Source organism: Copadichromis virginalis, linkage group LG23, assembly GCF_057382275.1.
Source record: "Copadichromis virginalis isolate Kocher_CV1m ecotype Utaka linkage group LG23, C_Virginalis_male_GT1.1, whole genome shotgun sequence".
Taxonomy (NCBI): Eukaryota; Metazoa; Chordata; class Actinopteri; order Cichliformes; family Cichlidae; genus Copadichromis; species Copadichromis virginalis.
This window is the reverse complement of record NC_140639.1, coordinates 11,814,334-11,833,078: the sequence shown is the minus strand read 5'-3', so window position 1 is coordinate 11,833,078 and position 18,745 is coordinate 11,814,334. Positions and strand designations below refer to the sequence as shown.

General features: G+C 39.9%; 1 long non-coding RNA gene across 1 annotated transcript; it reads right to left on the bottom strand.

The window, feature by feature from the left end:
• Positions 1 to 3,280: 3,280 nt before the first annotated feature.
• On the bottom strand, positions 3,281 to 5,105 carry LOC146680382 (uncharacterized). The gene is made up of 2 exons (XR_014918198.1): positions 4,706 to 5,105; positions 3,281 to 3,707 (listed from the first exon to the last, which is right to left on the bottom strand). It is a non-coding gene; the product is annotated as an uncharacterized LOC146680382 (long non-coding RNA).
• Between the last annotated feature and the right edge of the window lie 13,640 nt (positions 5,106 to 18,745).

Sequence of the window (18,745 nt, the reverse complement as noted above, 5' to 3'; positions counted from 1 at the left end):
GCTGGCTTCACCCTCTATTACTCGTCTTTCTCAGAGCTCGCTTGTGAGAACTTCATACTGAGTTAATCTACATCTGGACGACAAACTATTTACCTACAGAAAATTGATGCACCGCTAATTCCAATTCTGCCACATTTCACTTTAAACCCACGTTTGTCCAGACATAAACTTTGTGAATAAAATAATAAGAGATCATTAATGGTTTTTTATGGTAACAGTGGATCTGTGAAAGGTTTCACTAGCAGTAGTGATAAACCTGCAGAACATGATGATGGTCTGACTCTGAAGTCCTCCTCAGCTGCAGTCACGTAGGTCTAGAGACTGGCCAGCGAACACTCGCCAATGACTTGTGAGGGATAAACGAAGCATTAAAATGTTCGCCTTCAAACTAGAAGTTGCACCTATCCGAAGGTGCAGTTTCTGCTGTCCTTGTCTGGTCTTTCTGCCCTCACCCCCAACAGATCTCTCAGATGGTTGCACCTCCCTGAGCCTAGTTCTACCAGAGATTTCTTCCTGTTAAAAAGGAGTTTTTCCTTTCCACTGTCACCAAGTGCTTGCTTACAGGGAGTCCTCAGATTCTTGGTTTCTTTACCTGATTTGGTGCTATATGACTAAAACTGAAATTAAGTCAGGATCTTCCATGGAAACTACAGGTGACCACAGCAATCTACGGTGGCTGGGAAGTGCAAAGCGCAACAAATTAAAAAACGGCAACAAATTAAAAATCCACAACAAATTAAAAAACGGCAAGAAATTAAAAATCCACAACAAATTAAAAAACGGCAACAAATTAAAAATCCACAACAAATTAAAAAACGCAACAAATTAAAAATCCACAACAAATTAAAAAACCACAACAAATTAAAAATCTACAACAAATTAAAAATCCTTGACGGAAAGGGATTGTCTGAAATACCGGAAGTCGAGAGTGATGTCACGAGAGGGGGCGTGGCCAGGATCTTTGGTTGAGGCGCCATGTTTCTGGGCCGAACAAAGCGCTAGCGAAAGAGGAGCGAAAGTATACGGATAACACCAGCTACGGTTCGTACTTGCTGTGCGGTCGGTTGTAAAGTTAGATAGCACGACCGGCAAGGGAATAAGGTTGAAAATGGTTTATCTTTTCATTCTTTCCCCACCTGGAAGCAACATGAGGCAGCTCATGTATCGGATGTTACCAAAAGAAGGCGTCTAGTCTGGATAGCAGCTGTGAGACCAGCTGATATCCAGTTCTCTTCCATCTCCAAATATCTGTTGGTGTGCTCCAGACATTTTCATTCCGGTAAGTTATAGATATGTTCATATCACTCTTTATCGGTCTTTTAAGTCTGACATCACTAGCCGTGTCTTGGCTCAAACTCCCAAGAGCACCTGCAGGTCCATAAATCACACGATCACTGTGGCATCACTGAGTGTTGAAAAACTATCTAAAGTCTTTCATCTGTAATAAAATGATCAGCGTTCTGCTCTACCATGTGTAACAATTGAGTTTATCATCCAGGCATCCATGAAAACGAAATTAGCAGGAAGTTAGCTCGCTAGATTCCATCTAAATACAATATAGCATGTCCTAACTGAGGGATTTTGGAAACAAAGTCAAACGTACAGCTCTGCTATCACTTCCAACATAAATGAAGACAGAAAACTAAACAGCAGTGACGTTTGTAGGGTACTGAAGTTTGGCTAGCTGGTGTAAAACGATGTGCTACGTGACCGTTAGCGACACAGCTATGTTAGCATAATATAAACACTAACTTTTTCCACTTGATAAAAGTTATCGTGAGGATTCTCGGTGGTCAGGAACAACGGCGCTTCGTGTCCATCCCGTGTAGATGTTAGTGAAACTGTTGGGAAGACAACATGAACATTTTATTTATACTGTATAATCTGCAGATTCTGACAGAAATCTGCATATCCTTTGAAGCACCGCTCCTCTCTAAAATGGCAATAAGGATAATTATTAGGCCATATGTAAATAACAAAATAACTTAAAGCAAAGTCTGAAACAAGTCTTTATATTTAAGGGCCATCAGTCAAACAATACTGTTTGGTCTGGGTCTAAACAGAGCGTGTTGTGTGTGACATCTGCTTTTGCATATGTGGGCCACTTTGAGGGTTCACAAAGGAGCGCGTTTGCTGTCACATTTTATTTGTAGTGTGAACAAGCAGACAAAAAAATCGGAATTGAGCATTAAGACCTGCAGTGTGAACGTAGCCATAGTGAGTTCAGTGCATTGATGTGACATTGTCCTGAAGGATTTAGTTATTCTCAGTGGTTAAAGAAATTGCAATTATTTATTCATATTTATTAGAAATAATCCTAATTACATATCTTGCTTCCGTGTTTGTGTCCTTTGTCACAAAAATACATTTTTTACTATAATACATTGATTAATGACCTGCAGAATCTCCTTATCATATTACGTGTCCATAATTGTCACCTAAAGTCAAACTTTATGCTTTCTCCATAAAGTGATTACATACTTTAGTTTCATTTTCTGAAGTCAGGTTTCTGAAAGAGAACAGGCAGATTTGGAATATAACATGCAGCGTTCTATAGATGGATACATAAAAAAATGGAAAATTACATGTATGTGCTAACTTTCTAAACACTTTGTTACATTTATGATAAATGGATTTGAAAGTAGATAAAACACATTTATGTTGGCCTTAGCTCATTAGAGTCTTTGTCTTTAAATTAACTAGTAACTTGTATGTTTCAGGTACTGCACTCTCAAAGACTGAATGAACCAGCATTGCAGCCATGGGTCATTGTGAGCATCACAGGGAAGGTTGAAGCCGCCCACTGCACCTGTATGGCCGGAGTCGTGGAGACCTGCAGCCATGTCGCTGTTCTTCTTTTTAAAGTAGAAGCAACAATGCGGATCTGTGGCACAAGGGCTGTTACAGATGAACCTGCATACTGGGTTTTGCTGGGTAATATGACCAAGATACAGCCAGAGGTTGGCCATAAGATAGACTTCTCCTCTTCAGCTGCCCAAAAACGGCTCTGGATCAAAACATAAACAGACCATCCGTATTGACAGGTAAAAGGAGTCGTCCTCAAAAAAGAAAAATCCCACCTGCTACTGTGGAGGAGTTGTCACTGCTATTGGATACTTTGCTGGAGCACAGTAAAGCTGTGGGTTGTGGGAATGACCCATAATGTTTTATATAAGGGTCTAGATTTATGCCTGAAGTGCACTGCCATGTAAATAATTTGCATTTACTGAATATGTACTGACTGAGTACCACTGTTCAAAAGTTCAATAAAGAAACAAACTAATTTTTGCCTCTTTTTTATTATAGAACATCACATCAGTTACAATGTAGAATCCATGTCATTTATAGTTTATAAAAGACAAAATGTTTACACAAAATCATGACAGCATTTACACGATATCACCCACTACTAACACTACTTAATTTACTATCAATTACTTCAATTTATCTTCTGAAAAATTACCGCTATTTATACAGCACAAGACTTAAGAATATTTAACAGGAGCAAGTTTCATTTTCCCCTGGTTTTACTACCACACTGTTCATCAAAACGGCAGCAAACCTTCACCATCTTATCCAGAAGGGTCACCTCTTCACCCTCACATGGAAGAAGTAATCTGATTGGCATGGTGGTATGTTTGAAGCAGGTCCCTTGTGTAGCGCTGGAACCCAGTCACGATGTTTCATCCATTTCATTGGCTGGTCTGCTGCAATAATGCCAAATAATTAGCAAGTCTATAAATAGCACGTAGTTCTACAAAATCACTCATTAGGATGTTTTTTTTTTTCTAATTTGCTATGACCTCAGAGTGCATTGAAAAGAAAACTAATAGGCTATCTGGTCTTTAAGTGATGGCGTGACAAATCCTGCTTCCAGGCCTGAAGTAGTCTGCGTTTAATATGGGTTTTGTGTTGTTAACATGTTTAATGTTTTGTATTGTCTTCTATTTAATCTCAAAAAACTCCTAAAAACAGTAAGTGACCACTGTTGGCCTCCCACTGCTTCTATCACCACTAATCATTTGAAAGCTCAGTTTTTAAAACCTTACGATGTAGCTACAGCCCAGCCCATGCAGCAGTATATGAATGACTAATCCTATTCATCCTTGTGGATGGATTATCTCAGTTGTTCTCCTGGCTGAAGTTTGGTCCGTTTACAGCATCCTGCCATGCGATTACATTTGTTCCTGACCACCGAGAATCCTCACGATAACTTTTATCAAGTGGAAAAAGTTGGTGTTTATATTATGCTAACATAGCTGTGTCGCTAACGGTCACGTAGCACATCGTTTTACACCAGCTAGCCAAACTTCAGTACCCTACAAACGTCACTGCTGTTTAGTTTTCTGTCTTCATTTATGTTGGAAGTGATAGCAGAGCTGTACGTTTGACTTTGTTTCCAAAATCCCTCAGTTAGGACATGCTATATTGTATTTAGATGGAATCTAGCGAGCTAACTTCCTGCTAATTTCGTTTTCATGGATGCCTGGATGATAAACTCAATTGTTACACATGGTAGAGCAGAACGCTGATCATTTTATTACAGATGAAAGACTTTAGATAGTTTTTCAACACTCAGTGATGCCACAGTGATCGTGTGATTTATGGACCTGCAGGTGCTCTTGGGAGTTTGAGCCAAGACACGGCTAGTGATGTCAGACTTAAAAGACCGATAAAGAGTGATATGAACATATCTATAACTTACCGGAATGAAAATGTCTGGAGCACACCAACAGATATTTGGAGATGGAAGAGAACTGGATATCAGCTGGTCTCACAGCTGCTATCCAGACTAGACGCCTTCTTTTGGTAACATCCGATACATGAGCTGCCTCATGTTGCTTCCAGGTGGGGAAAGAATGAAAAGATAAACCATTTTCAACCTTATTCCCTTGCCGGTCGTGCTATCTAACTTTACAACCGACCGCACAGCAAGTACGAACCGTAGCTGGTGTTATCCGTGTACTTTCGCTCCTCTTTCGCTAGCGCTTTGTTCGGCCCAGAAACATGGCGCCTCAACCAAAAATCCTGGCCACGCCCCCTCTCGTGACATCACTCTCGACTTCCGGTATTTCAGACAATCCCTTTCCGTCAAGGATTTTTAATTTGTTGTGGATTTTTAATTTGTTGCGGTTTTTTAATTTGTTGCGGTTTTTTAATTTGTTATGGTTTTTCAATTTGTTGCGGATTTTTAATTTGTTGTGGTTTTTTAATTTGTTGTGGATTTTTAATTTGTTGCGGATTTTTAATTTGTTGCGGTTTTTTAATTTGTTATGGTTTTTCAATTTGTTGTGGATTTTTAATTTGTTGCGGTTTTTTAATTTGTTGCGTTTTTTTAATTTGTTGTGGATTTTTAATTTGTTGCGGTTTTTTAATTTGTTGTAGATTTTTAATTTGTTGCGGTTTTTTAATTTGTTGCGGTTTTTTAATTTGTTGCGGATTTTTAATTTGTTGCCGTTTTTTAATTTGTTGCGCTTTGCACTTCCCAGCCACCGTAGCAATCAGCTAGCAAAAAAAAAAAGGCAACGGCAAGGAGGTTTTTGGTGCACCCCCCTCTTTGTGATAGCCAACAACCTCCAGTAAATGCTTACCAACCAGCTGGGGAGTGAACACTTTTCCCTAGCAACCAGAGGTTTTTGGTGTATGCTTCTTTCTGGCCAATTACACACGTCGACTGCCAGCTGTAGCACAGGTACTTATCCGTCCATCCATCTATAGAGTTTACACTCCCATACCTTATAAAAGCATCATATCGTTTTAATTTAAATCAATTAATTAAATTTCAATCAAATAATCACAAACTTTCACTTTTTGGTGATGTCATCATGTTGCCTAGCAACCACCTAACAATGACTAAAATCACAGTGCAAACAATAGCGTAGCACGAGCATGCACCAGCATGTTAAATAAGAATAATTTTATGTATTTTATTGAATTATTTTTGCTTGATTTGTTTATTTAAACATCCGCGTTTCAAACCTGCATGTAGACTAATGGAGTGAACAAGGTCATATTTAAAGAGCAGATTTCTACTCATTTCCAGCAGGAGCTTATATTATCTGCTTTTTTTGTAGCAGGCTCAAAGAATTTATAGTTTCCAGCTGGGTATTTGTCTGTGGTTTGTTTCCAAATAAAGAAATGAATGAATTTATTCAATTTATGTTTGGTGTATAGACATGTGGTTCAAGCCAAAATGAAAATGTTTTGCATGAAATCCGGATGCGTGAGGTCAGATTAACGGCACAGAGCATTATTTGGCAGGACAGCGGTCGGGTAACACTCCTCCTCTTCCGGGCTTCCTGCAATCGGTGCTTGATCCAAACTGACTCATCAACATGACAGACATCACTTGTCGATATTTGTATTACAGATGTTGCTGGAAGCTTTGTATGTATACCAACGCTCTTTCTCTCGGTGTCTCTGTGTCGTGTGCATCAGTGACAGACTCGTCCAGGGACTAAATTTGCCCTCTTTGTTTTGTTTTGGGGGCTTTAATTTTGCTGCTGTTGGAAAATTATCCATAATTGCAGCCTGCAAATGCTTATCCCCCTCTTTCTCCTCTCCAACTACTCTCTTGTGTACACTAGCTGTACACACACACACACACACACACACACACACACACACACACACACACACACACACACACACACACACACACACACAGTCTGCTACCCTCAGTAGATAAAATGGTTTCTGCTGAAGGATAGATCCACATTTTCTCACTGTCACACTTGGACACATTGCCACATTGAGACACACATACACATATTTGCATGTAGACTCACACACGCTCATGCTCTCTCTCACACACACACTAACACATCCACCCTGAGGTTGATAATGAGGCTGGGGAAACATGATTTATGTTTCATAGTGCAATCTAATTGATTTGATTAATCACATTCTTTCTTAGCTAATTAAATTACCACAACAGATTACAGAATATTTGGCCACAAACGTGCCCAGTGGCCATGCTGTTTGTTTTCAGTTGAGTTACATTACGTGTTTCTGAAAAGCTGTGATCAATGAATTTTATGGTCTATAAATCATTCAAGATCCAGTCCTAAAGCAAGAGTTTCTGTGTTACCAAACATACATATAAAAGTTGTGCAACACGTTTTTCCCAGCAGGAAGATATATGCCAGTGTAGTCACACTGTTGAAATTGTGAAATTTCACATATGTTCGTAATAATTCATCATACACACTGCATACATGCTTCTCTATATGCTCAGCAGCCACTTCATCAGTTACCCCTTGTTAGTAACGGCTTTTGCCTTCAGAACTGCCTCAGTTCTTCATGGCCCAGATTCAACAAGGTGCTGGAAACAAACTCAGGTCTGTACTGACATTCAGCGTTTCCTGCTGGAAGCAGCCATCACGAAAGGATGGCTGTCAGCAACAACACTCGGGTAGGCTGTGGTGGTTAAATGATGCTCATTTGGTACGAAGGGCAGTCTGATTTTACCTGTTATCCTTTTAGCCCAGGTTTAGATAAGTTGACTCTTCAGTCTGGTGTACCGAGGCTATATGGTTTTATTCCTGTGGTTCTATCTCTCATTCGCTCACAGGGAAACTGGGTGGGTGTTATCAGTACAGTCGAGCTGGTTCACTGAGCGCCTGGTATTACAAAATGTTTGATTGGACTTGTTTTTACATTTCTTGGAAAATAAACAAAGAGAATCTCATTAATTTGAGTTGGATTGCTCTGGGATGAACTGTTGTTTTAGACTCTGGAAGGACTGAAAGAAAATAACGAGAAAAGAAATTTCTTCATAAATGTTTTCAAAAATCTAATCACAAATCATGTTTAGAGCTTATTAAAGGATCGACTTATCTTAAAACCAAATGTCAGAGCCTAATTTTACAACTATGTTTTTCCAGGAGTAATGCAGTGTTTGAGTTGGGCTGAGAGGGATCACAAGAATACAAAATAAAGGTAACCATTAAAAGAATACTTAAGTATTAAGTAAGTAGACTGGCAGAAAGTCGAGGGACTTATGAGAAACAGATGAAATTGAAAAGGCAGCGAGTGCTTCATCAAACGTGTACGCTGGATGGTCAAACTTATTCAGAACCTCCTCCCCCGACACTTTCCAACATCAACTGTTTCTGTAACTTTCCAGAGCCAGTAATCCGCCGTCCACACCCACATAAAGATTTTTTTCCTCCATTATTAGGTTTTCATTAGTGTATGATTGTTTGAAAGTATGACTAATTTTTGTCTTTGTTACCTTAGAAAGAGGCCTTTGTATCTTCAGAAGGAGTGGATCTCTTCCATCATGGTGTGCTGTCCTGTTTCTACAGTAGCCTGGAACAGCCAAACCAAACAGTGGCTCTAGCATGGGACTTTTTAACAGCCACCATAGGTTTTTCTAAGCATTTCAAAGCAAAGGCTGATAAGGCAAATACGAAAGAGGCAAAAATGTACACATCATTCTTAGCACCATGCTCAGGGGTTAAAGCAGGCCAGAGGGTGCAGATGTAAATAAGTTGTTTTCATGGTACTTAAGCATCTAGCTAGTGCTACAGAAGGTAATTTCAAATGCAAAATTTCTAACAGCTCATCAAACATCAGCAAACTGTTTGTGTGCATTTTATCATAATCTGTCTGCTAGCTACTGCCTTATTTACCAGAATGAAGCTAACTTCACTATGAGATGCGAAAGTTGTAAAACAGAGAGACGAGGGAGGAAGGAGAGGTTATTTTCAAAGGAATAGATATACCGGAAATTTAAAGCTTAATCTTTTTAACACGTTGAATCTATATGTTCTTTTTTCATATTATGAAACATCCTGCAAAAAAAATACAAAATAAAAATAAATTCAAGTACAGCAACTTTGTGTTAATGATAAGTTGGATAAAGAAGTCTTGGTTTGCTGCAGACTTAGTTTGCAGTACTGCTCTGAGGTTTGCAGCGGTTCGGTGGTGCAGAGCAGCTGTGGTGTTCATGGTCAGTGATCGGCTACATCAGGGTAGCAAACTAAATGTAATCTAAACCAAATCACAAGTAAGGTGATCACGCTGATTACATTTACTTACTGAATTCCACCTTTAATCTCCTAGGACCTGGCGTCCACATATGTGGACATCACAGTTTGGGTTATTTATTCTAAAATAATCAATTTTGCTCTACAAGGGACTGATATCCACTTACAAGGACATTATACTGCTGCTCTTCTATCGAAATTTTAAACGAATATCCTCATATGTGGCTCTCATTTTTCTTAGAAACAAAAATCAGGTAAAAAATAAATAAATCTGGTAATTCTTTGTTTTTACATTCATTGGGTCCGAATATGCCCAAATATCAAAGAGAAATTAAAAATGCATGCCTTGGAAGAGTTCGAGTCTTAGGAGGTTAAACCAGCTTTATGCTGTCTACAAGTGGACAATCTGCCACGATGGCTCATGTAACATCTGATAACTTGTTGAATTCACACGATGAAGTCCACAAAGAGCAGCAGCACAGGTCAGCTGATCACAACTTATACACAAAATCACAACAGGAATTATCGTAACTTTTCTATTGTAATGTAACTGCAACCGATCTCATAGTTTCCCCTGCTACCAAACTCAACTTTAACCTCTGACTTTATTCATTTGATCTCTTTAGCTGTGGAGGAAAACTCACCCGACGACAGTGCAGGCAACAGCAAACAGAGTTTAGCTTCTTAATTCCTTTGTCTTTTCTCTGTTTGTGTTCTACATAACAGAAGCTCAAGCTGAGTACACACATTAGAGTTAAAAATTGGAAGTTGAAATGAAGTTTGCATTCCCTTGTATTAATATTATATTAATACATTATATAAGTGAGCTTTATGAGCTGATTGAAACGTCTTCCAAAGCACCACTTTTTACTTTTTAAACATTGCAGAGCCTCTACTTTTTTCACTTTAACTTGAGTAATTAAGTCAAATTAGTTCTTCTACCAGAGTATTTTTGAAACAAATGTCTGTAGTTCTACCTAAGTGATGAATGACTGGAGGTGACTGGTGACTAGAACCTAACCCAGATGGAGCATTCCCAGTGGTAAGTGCACGCTAGGTGTGAAGGTTCGGATAGCGGCGCGACCTTCTTCTCTCAGGTGTGACAGTCAGGTTTTCACACCAAACTGCCAAATATGGCCAGACAAATAATGCGCAGTGTAGTTCTTTAACAGAATAATCTGGCCTTAACATATTTTAAGACCAGATTGTCCGATTTCCTACTTTATAACTTTCATTAGACCCATCTTGCAATGTCATTTTTCAAACTTCATTTGAAACATAGTTTTCTGCCAGGAATACGTAACATCTAAACTGAAGCTGAGACATTATCAGGGTTATTTTATCAGAAGACATTATAATGGTTTTTCACAGGCTGTGCAGTACTTCTCATTACGAGTTTATAGATCTTCATATGTAAAACTGATGGAGGGCCTGTTAAGGTTCTTTTGTAGTATTGATTAAAAACTAGTCTTTGTCAGAAAAATACATTTCTAAAGAACGTGAAAGCTGCATCTCTGCGAGCTGTGAAAAAACACAGACAGACATCTGTTAGATTTGTGAGTAGTTTTAGAAACGGAACAAATTAAAATCAAAGTTTAAAACAACAAAGAACATAAAACACCCAAAAACTATGAACGTGTTTGATTTACAGGAAAAATAACTCTTCGGGTGCATTTCATTTCAGATCTATAGATTTGCTGCACGTGCTGTAATAAAACATGTTTCTGTCGTGTTGAGACATCAGGTTGCTGAGAGCTGGTTACTAAGATGGCTGCAGAGAAAAAGAAAAAGAAACTCTGTGTGAGCAGGAGGATAAAAAAATAAAAAGAAAAGACCGAGAAAAGGAGAAAAAAAGCAAAAGGAAAATACAAGGAGTGAGGGACTTGTGAAGTTTAGAGGTACAGCGGGACCTTATAAAGTGGGCCAAAGAGTGTGAAGATAGAGCACATAAAAAGCGAGCCGGGAAGATTGGAAAAGAGAGCAAAGCCAAATAGAAGACAGATTGGTCTGCAGAAAGTGGAGAGCTGAGAGATGAGAAGGAGAGGCTGCAGGAAGGAAAGAGCGAGCAATGAGAAGGACGGGAAAGAGAAAAGAGGAAGAGCGGCAGAAAGGGAAAGAAAAACATATAAGAGGGAGAGTAAGAGGTCATGAAGTGGTTATGAAACCAACTCTGACCTAATCTGGCGTGTTTATGACTCGATGTTTTCCTTTTTTCCGCGCTCTGAGACGCAAGCTGGAATTAGACTGGGCGGTGGCTTAGGATGAGCTCAAAGAAAGGCGAGAGACAGAAAGATGGGAGCCTTTTGTACTGTGGTTTTTACTTTGTTAGTGTGAGTGTGGCACTGGGTGCAAGTGTGAAGGTCAGGGTGAATCACAAACACTTTCATTCAGATGCACACAGCAGCACCTGAGGCTGACTCACCTGAACACCTGAGCATCTAGCAATCATTAACCAGTAAAGTCAGTACAAACAATATAAAGATGTGAAGGTCATTTTCCATTGTGTGAGCACGCGCTGTCGATGTTCAGCCATAGTTAGTCACTCTCTGACTTTATTACAGAGTAACTTGTCACATGTTGTGATTATTGTACATATTGTTTATTATTATAAGTGAAAATAGGATCACAACTTCTAAAACTATTAATAAAATGTCTGTGATAACTTAATTTCTTTGAATTTTAACTTCAATGTGTTAACTTAACCCTGCTGCCAACACTCAGCTGTCTTAATAAAAATTGTAAATATAATACTATAGACTCCACGCGTCAAACAAGGTACAAACTGGTGAGATGTTTCCACACTTTTGAGCAGTTTTAGTTAAAGAGCCCCTCTTCTCACTATCAGGGGTCAGTAGTGTGCAATACGAATGATCCGTCAGCTTTTACAGAGTTAAAAAGGAAGAGAATCTGTTTGTTTGAGCACTTACACCCAAATTTGCTGATCTCACCACAGTTCATCAGTCTTGGAGGACAGAAAGCCGTTACATCTCTGGAAAATCACCCTGGCTTCCAGTCACAGTTGGCCAAGAAGCAGGTGATGGATCAGCTTCAAAAAGTGTTTCTAGATAACATCACAGACTACAGGCCACACAGCCTCTCCTGTTAGTAATTAGGTTGTAGAACAAGACTGGAGTAAACTGGAAAGCATGCTACTGAAACTCTGTAAATATGATAATGCCATGATTGCAAAGTCATCATAGCGGCATGTTATGTGGGTTATTATAATAGTGTCATATTTTGGAGAGGCACCAAATGTTCTCTGTTCATGTGTCATCACAACCCCTCATCACGTTGTGATTATATCAGCTGAGGGATCATGCCAAGCCGGTGTAATATAAACCCTGCGTTGTGCCTCATTTGAGAGCGGCAGTTCATTACTGAACTTGATAGTAGGCGTGTGTGCGCGTGCGCGCGTGTTTGTGTGTCCGTGTAACAAAAACAGAGAGACGGTTTTGTCTGCATGTCCATCACACGTGCGGCATGACAGACTCCGACACAAATTCACGTGTGCGTCGGCATGGATGCGTGTTACTGCAAGCGCGCGAAGCAGTTTCTGGGAAATAGTTGAGAGGCTCACCGAGTCCGCTTACTGTCTGAGAAAAGGCATAAACAATGGTGTTTTAATGCCTTCCTCCAGCCTCCTCTGGCTGCATGTGACTGTGAAACACCAGTACTCACAGGCTTGCGTGTCTTTTTTGCTTCCCGTTTAACAAAAATACAACAGACAGCATTTCATCTGAGACAGCAGATTGCCCATGAAGCCTGCACCCCGATGGAAAATTCAGATTTGCATTAAATTTGTCACCGTTTTTTGAGATTGAATATTATCCTTCGCACAATTAAAGTCTGGCCAAGCTATCGTCGGCACAGTTTAAAAATTAAAATGTTTATCATGCTTATATGATGAAAAAGCACTTTAAAAAGCCTGGTTTAAATCTATGTATATCATGCTGTTTACTGCAGGGAAAAGGCCATCTAACTACCATCAGGTTTTCTGTCTTCTCCCTTACAGGGCCTCTTCAACCCCCACCCCTTGTTCTTACACACAAACACCAAATCTCTCCCTCCCTGCACACACACACACACACACACACAAACACACAGATGTGAGCACAAAGAGCGAGATGCACACAGTCTGGAAGTTTAGGTGCACACACACTCACACAACTACACACAGGAACACACAGAAATGCTTACTCTTACACCCCCTCACACACACACACACGCACACACATTCCTACCCGCTCTGCTGAGACGGTATGTGAACAAACCACAGGCAGAGAGAGGTAGAGAAGGCCAGGGCTCCACTTTTACTGATTACTGCAGGAGAGAAGAGGAGCGAGGAGGCTTCTGCCAGTTCTTCGCACAACGACCTGCGCGCGCACGTGCACGCACGTGCACGAGAACTACACGAGGAATAATAAATCTCTCTGTGGCCGGATACACTGCTTCATGTACAAATGCACACAATAAAAAAATGTATGCCAGTAAGATGTTTGCTCAAAATGATAAAATCAGCAGGACTCCCCATACATCCTGCAGAGACAACATGCACACACACAGACACACACACCTGTGCCCTGTGTGACATGTATATTAATCCTTTTACAGCTCCAGACATTTAAACTGGCTCCTCTTTCTCCGCTCTCTAAAACTCCTGTGTATTTATGAAGCTCACACACACTCCAGGTGTGATGCTAACAGCTTTCATACACTGTCACACATTGCACCTGTAAATGCAGGATAGCCCTTTTTCCATAATTCACATTTCTGTTTGTTAAAAGTGGCCCTTTTGTTTCATTGATCGCTGCCGTATGTTTAGCTTGCTAATTCCTTGAACACTTGTGAGGTGCGATCATCTCCATAAACATCCAGAGCCGTGTCTGACTTAAATATTCCCATCCTCACCTTCAAGGTCATCTTCACAGGCATCTCCAGACAGCATCCCTATTTCAGAATCTCTACCTCAAATATAGTCTGATCACTCTAAGATTTTACCAGACTTTATGTTGAAGAGCAAATTTCAGCTTCTTTTCCAAACAGTTTTCATCAGTTTTTCAGCTTAGGAGTCCACAGTTTCCACCCCTGAACGCATAGGAGGGCGTAAATTTTTCCTTACGTCAACATTTGTGCTTTCGGAGGTGACTAAGGAGGAACTTAAAGGGGAGACGATCTGAATAGTTATGTGTGCTGCTGTGCATCCTTATGACAACAAGGAACACTCTTTGCTCACCACTTTGAACATTTGCCAGATTTGCCTCACTGCAAATTCATCCACAAAGAAGCAAATCTCACTGGTACATATGTAATGTGACGGCCAGAGATGGGCAGTAACGCGTTACTGTAATCCGATTACTTTTTTCAAGTAACGAGTAAAGTAAGGGATTACTATTGCAAAAACGGTAATTAGATTACCGTTACTTTCCCGTAGGAACACTGCGTTACTAAAACCATGATTTTTTGCCAGAATGTTTCAGGACAGTGAGGTAAGCGAGTGCGCCGTTAGTGACAACAGTTGTGTGCAGATCAACAGTGGATCATATATCCATTGTGGGAGAGAGTATGAGCGTGCAGCATTTAAAGCATGGAAGTACTGACCTTACTTTGAGTTTGATTCCATAAAAAGTGACAAAAACATTAGTGTCCATCATGCGTGGGAAGAAAACTTCTTTTTACAGCGAAAAAAACCCCTAAACTTCCGAGCAAGCACCGAGTGCGCTATGACGTAATGGGAAACTCACAGAGAAACTCGCGGATTCTTCAACTGACCGCGGCACACCTGCACCAGGGTAAACCTCCGCCTACCCCAGTCCTGCTTTACAGGTGAAAATAGAGCAACAGGACCGCTGAGTCTTTGACTTTATTTATTTTCTCCTGTGTTTTACTTGCATCTATTTGAAAGAGTGAGTGTAAACACAAAAAATATTTTATTTTATGTGCTGGAATGTGCAGAAAATAGGTTTAAATGTTAAACTAATTTATTCAAGTCAGAGAATGTTGCATATAATTACATTTTTGCTTGATGCATAAAGTTAAAAGATTAAAACTATAAAACAAGTTAAAAAAAAAAAGAGACTTTTCCATTTGATTACATTTTGTATGATGGATTATGTAGAAAAAGTAGAATTGGGCTGAAAGATCTATCGCTTTATCACCTCTTCAGGTTGTAAATCGTGTTTTTAAAAAGTAACTAAGTAACTAAGTAATTAATTACTTTTGAAAATAAGTAATCAGTAAAGTAACGGGATTACTTTTTGGGGGAAGTAATCAGTAATTAGTTACTGATTACTTTTTTCAAGTAACTTGACCAACACTGGTGACGGCTGTCCTGACACGGATTCCCAACGATAGCTGCCCCTGTAAAAATCACCTCGTTAAGTAATCTAAAATATGTGAGTGCGTCACTACCTCCCAGTTAAACCGCAAAATGTATGAAATCACGATAATGCTTCCTCAAAGCAAGAGAGATGTGTGATGTGTACTTATGCGTGGATCGTCATGGGTCAAAATTTTGTAATTTTTTGCCAAATTTGAACTTAAAGTTTTTAACTTAATGAATACATTTGTTTGGTCAATTTCAAGTTATTTTTCCACCAACAGTTAGTCCTAACTAGGGGTAGGTTTTGATTATCGATTTTCCGATTAAAATCTATTCTAGCTTGAATATAATAACATCAATTCATTAAAATCCTGAATCGATTTTCAAAAATACATTTATTTTTCTCGAAAGGCCAGAATCTCAGGGTAAACCTCCAGAAATTTCGACAAACTCCAAACAGCTAAAACAGTAAGCAGGTACACAGATTCTGCACAAAGACGTGAACACAAAGCGCGGACCCCCTGACACACCAGAATCAGTGAGATGTCGGCTTTCTCACCCGACAGCACGTACACGGACACGCCGTCTGGGCTGAAAGCCGACGGCTCACAGATTCTGATGCGTGGGGGGTCCGCGCTTTGTGTTTACGTCTTTTCTTGCACTGGATTCTGAAGCTGCAGAGTTTGTCTCTCTCCAACCAAAATTGATTGAAACAGCAGCAAAAGAAGATGCAAACCATGCTTCACATTTCGCTTCACATAAACATCGTAATGAATTCCCTCTTACTTTCCACCACCTCTTACTTTCCACCACGATAAAATCACACTTCATGCACAGCTCTCTCTCCGTGTACTTCAAGAACAGTTTCCCGTCTAAAAATCTCTGTTTTCTGCATTATTCGCTTGCTTATTACCCACCAGTTGTTTGGTGCTGTTGGCCGCTGTCTTTTTTTAAATTTAACTGACTTCCGACAAGAAAGCCTAATTTCTGCTGTTCAATACTGAAGAAATTTAAACTTTATAAAATTATGCGAAATTGCAACATGCTTAGCTGTGTCTCTAATAAAACCCCTGTAACTTTGCTCTGCTTCACTTCAGCAGCATCAGGTAATGTTTATATGTTGATTCATGGTTTTCTTCAGTTTTTGTTCTACTGCAGTATATTTTTAAGGCGGTTATCTGCTATACAAAGCCAGGCCAGGAAAATCTCCTTCGTGTTGTTCTGTCTTTTATCCCCAGTTACTTTGACACAAAGGCACCTGCTGGGATGCTTACACCTTTGATAAAGTCTCACAAGTGTCAGCTTTCTTTTTAAAGCTATAAAAATATGGACATGTACTGATAAATGATCAGAATTATAATATTTCTGACTGTCTGAGGCAACATTTTCCTGATTCAAATTGAATGTAATCGTGGATCGAATTGAATCGGGACCTTGTGAATTGGAATAGAATCGATTCTAAAAACCAGCCCTAGTCCTAACCCTAAGCCTACTTCCAGGTCAGTACATCAGAATCTTTGAGATAGTAAGCTGACTTACAGACAGGAACAAAAACATTCAGTGACAGAAATAAACATGGCTGTGCAAACTGTAGATCGTGTGGCTGTTTATTGTCACTAGGGGGCAGTGTCACAAACAAGCCTATGGGTTGCTCTTGCTTGTGCTGTCAGTGCTTGTTGGTTCTTCGGGGAGCCGCAGAAAAGACTGAATAAGCATGCATGCATAGGTAAACCTTCACCCTGCAAATACCAACTCGATCATACAGAAACGCTTTACCATGACTCCTGCATTGAGACTAAGGATGAGATGATACTCGCTTGTGGATGTAAACATCATTAGTCAATGCCTTTGTAGTTTAGTGCCTGGGCAAATTCATTCAAGTGTAGCAAAGACAAAATTTAGAAAGCCAAGCAGACCTTTGCATCGCTCTCTCCTTTACATCGCTGTGGAATACGTGTACTGATATAAAAGCAGACCTGCGAGGCGGTCTGTTGAGCTAAATACTGAACACTGCATCAGTTTAAACGTGTTGCTAAATAATTATCACTGTGAACAAAGTACAGCAGAGGTTTATAAGCTTTGCAGACATTAAGTGATTAACCAAGGTTAAATGGAAAAATCGAAAATTTGACCTAGCAGTTTCGTTAGATCAAAAGTCAGTATGACCAATAATTATTTGGATTATAGGCATCATGTACATCTCTACTATAATTTAATGCAATGCTTTGGAAAACATCATATTGGCCTTATGATAGCAGAAGGATTTCTCTCCTGAAGGACCAAAAATGTCTCTAGATTGACCAATTTCCATTAAACATTTGTAGAGATATTAGTTTTGACCAAAGTGATGCACTGGACTGTCTACATTACAAACCCTACACTGGGCATTTACCCTCCATTATTGGGGATAACCCTAACCCAGCAGTATGTGTTTTTGTCCCCTCATTGACGGGACTTTGGCAAACAGTTGAGTAGAGTTGGACTGTTCACCAGTGATGATTTAAGTATAATTTAAGCCTGCAAATGTGTCTGCGTACACATTTGTGTTCAGACAATGAGCAAAGAGGGATTTTCACCCAATGCATCAAAATCCCAACTGCAACTGACATCTGCCCAGTGCTGATTGGTTGACAACTGGTCCAGAATAAGGACGAGAGCGACGGTGGACAGACAGTGGATGCAGTGGACATTTCTCGTGGTTTTTAACCGTGAAGATTCACTTCAGATCTTTGTATGTTAGAGTTTTGCTCTTCTTCGCCGTTGCCTTATGGACCACATCCTTTATACACTGCCTCCATCGACCCCAAACACTCTTGCAAGTAGACGGCAGATAGTAGACTCCGAACACATTACTTCTGCTTGACCATAAATTCTTCTTCATATGGGACAGGGTGGATTTTATACTTGATGGATTATGTGTGAAGACTAGTGGTTTGCATATATGGGTCATGCCAAAACTTTGGATCGTTACATCTGCCAAAGTGTACATACATGCCTCTATTTGTGAGGACGTATATAAGAAAATGCATTATTCAGGCCTAAAAGCAAGCCTCGACCCTCTAACACGTTCCAAAAAACATTCTGTCTCATATTAATGATATGAAATCTGGTCCTCTGACAGACTTGAGCACAAACCCACCCACATGTTGTATGCAGAACTGTTGCTGGCTATCGAGTTCTTTCATGTAAAATCGACAGTATGATATCCTCTCAAGAATCCACATGCACCAATAAATTCTGCTGCAGACAGGACTCCCTTCATCCGGCAGCCAAACACGGAGCTCCTTCCTCGGAGCTTTATGTCTTCCTGGCTTTTCTATGCTCGATTTCCTTTGTAACTGTATGTGCTGTGCATGTGCCAAAATCAAAGCCAGATTCTTCTTCCTACAGGGAGATGTCTGTCCTTCTGCTGTTCTATCTTTCTTCCGAAACT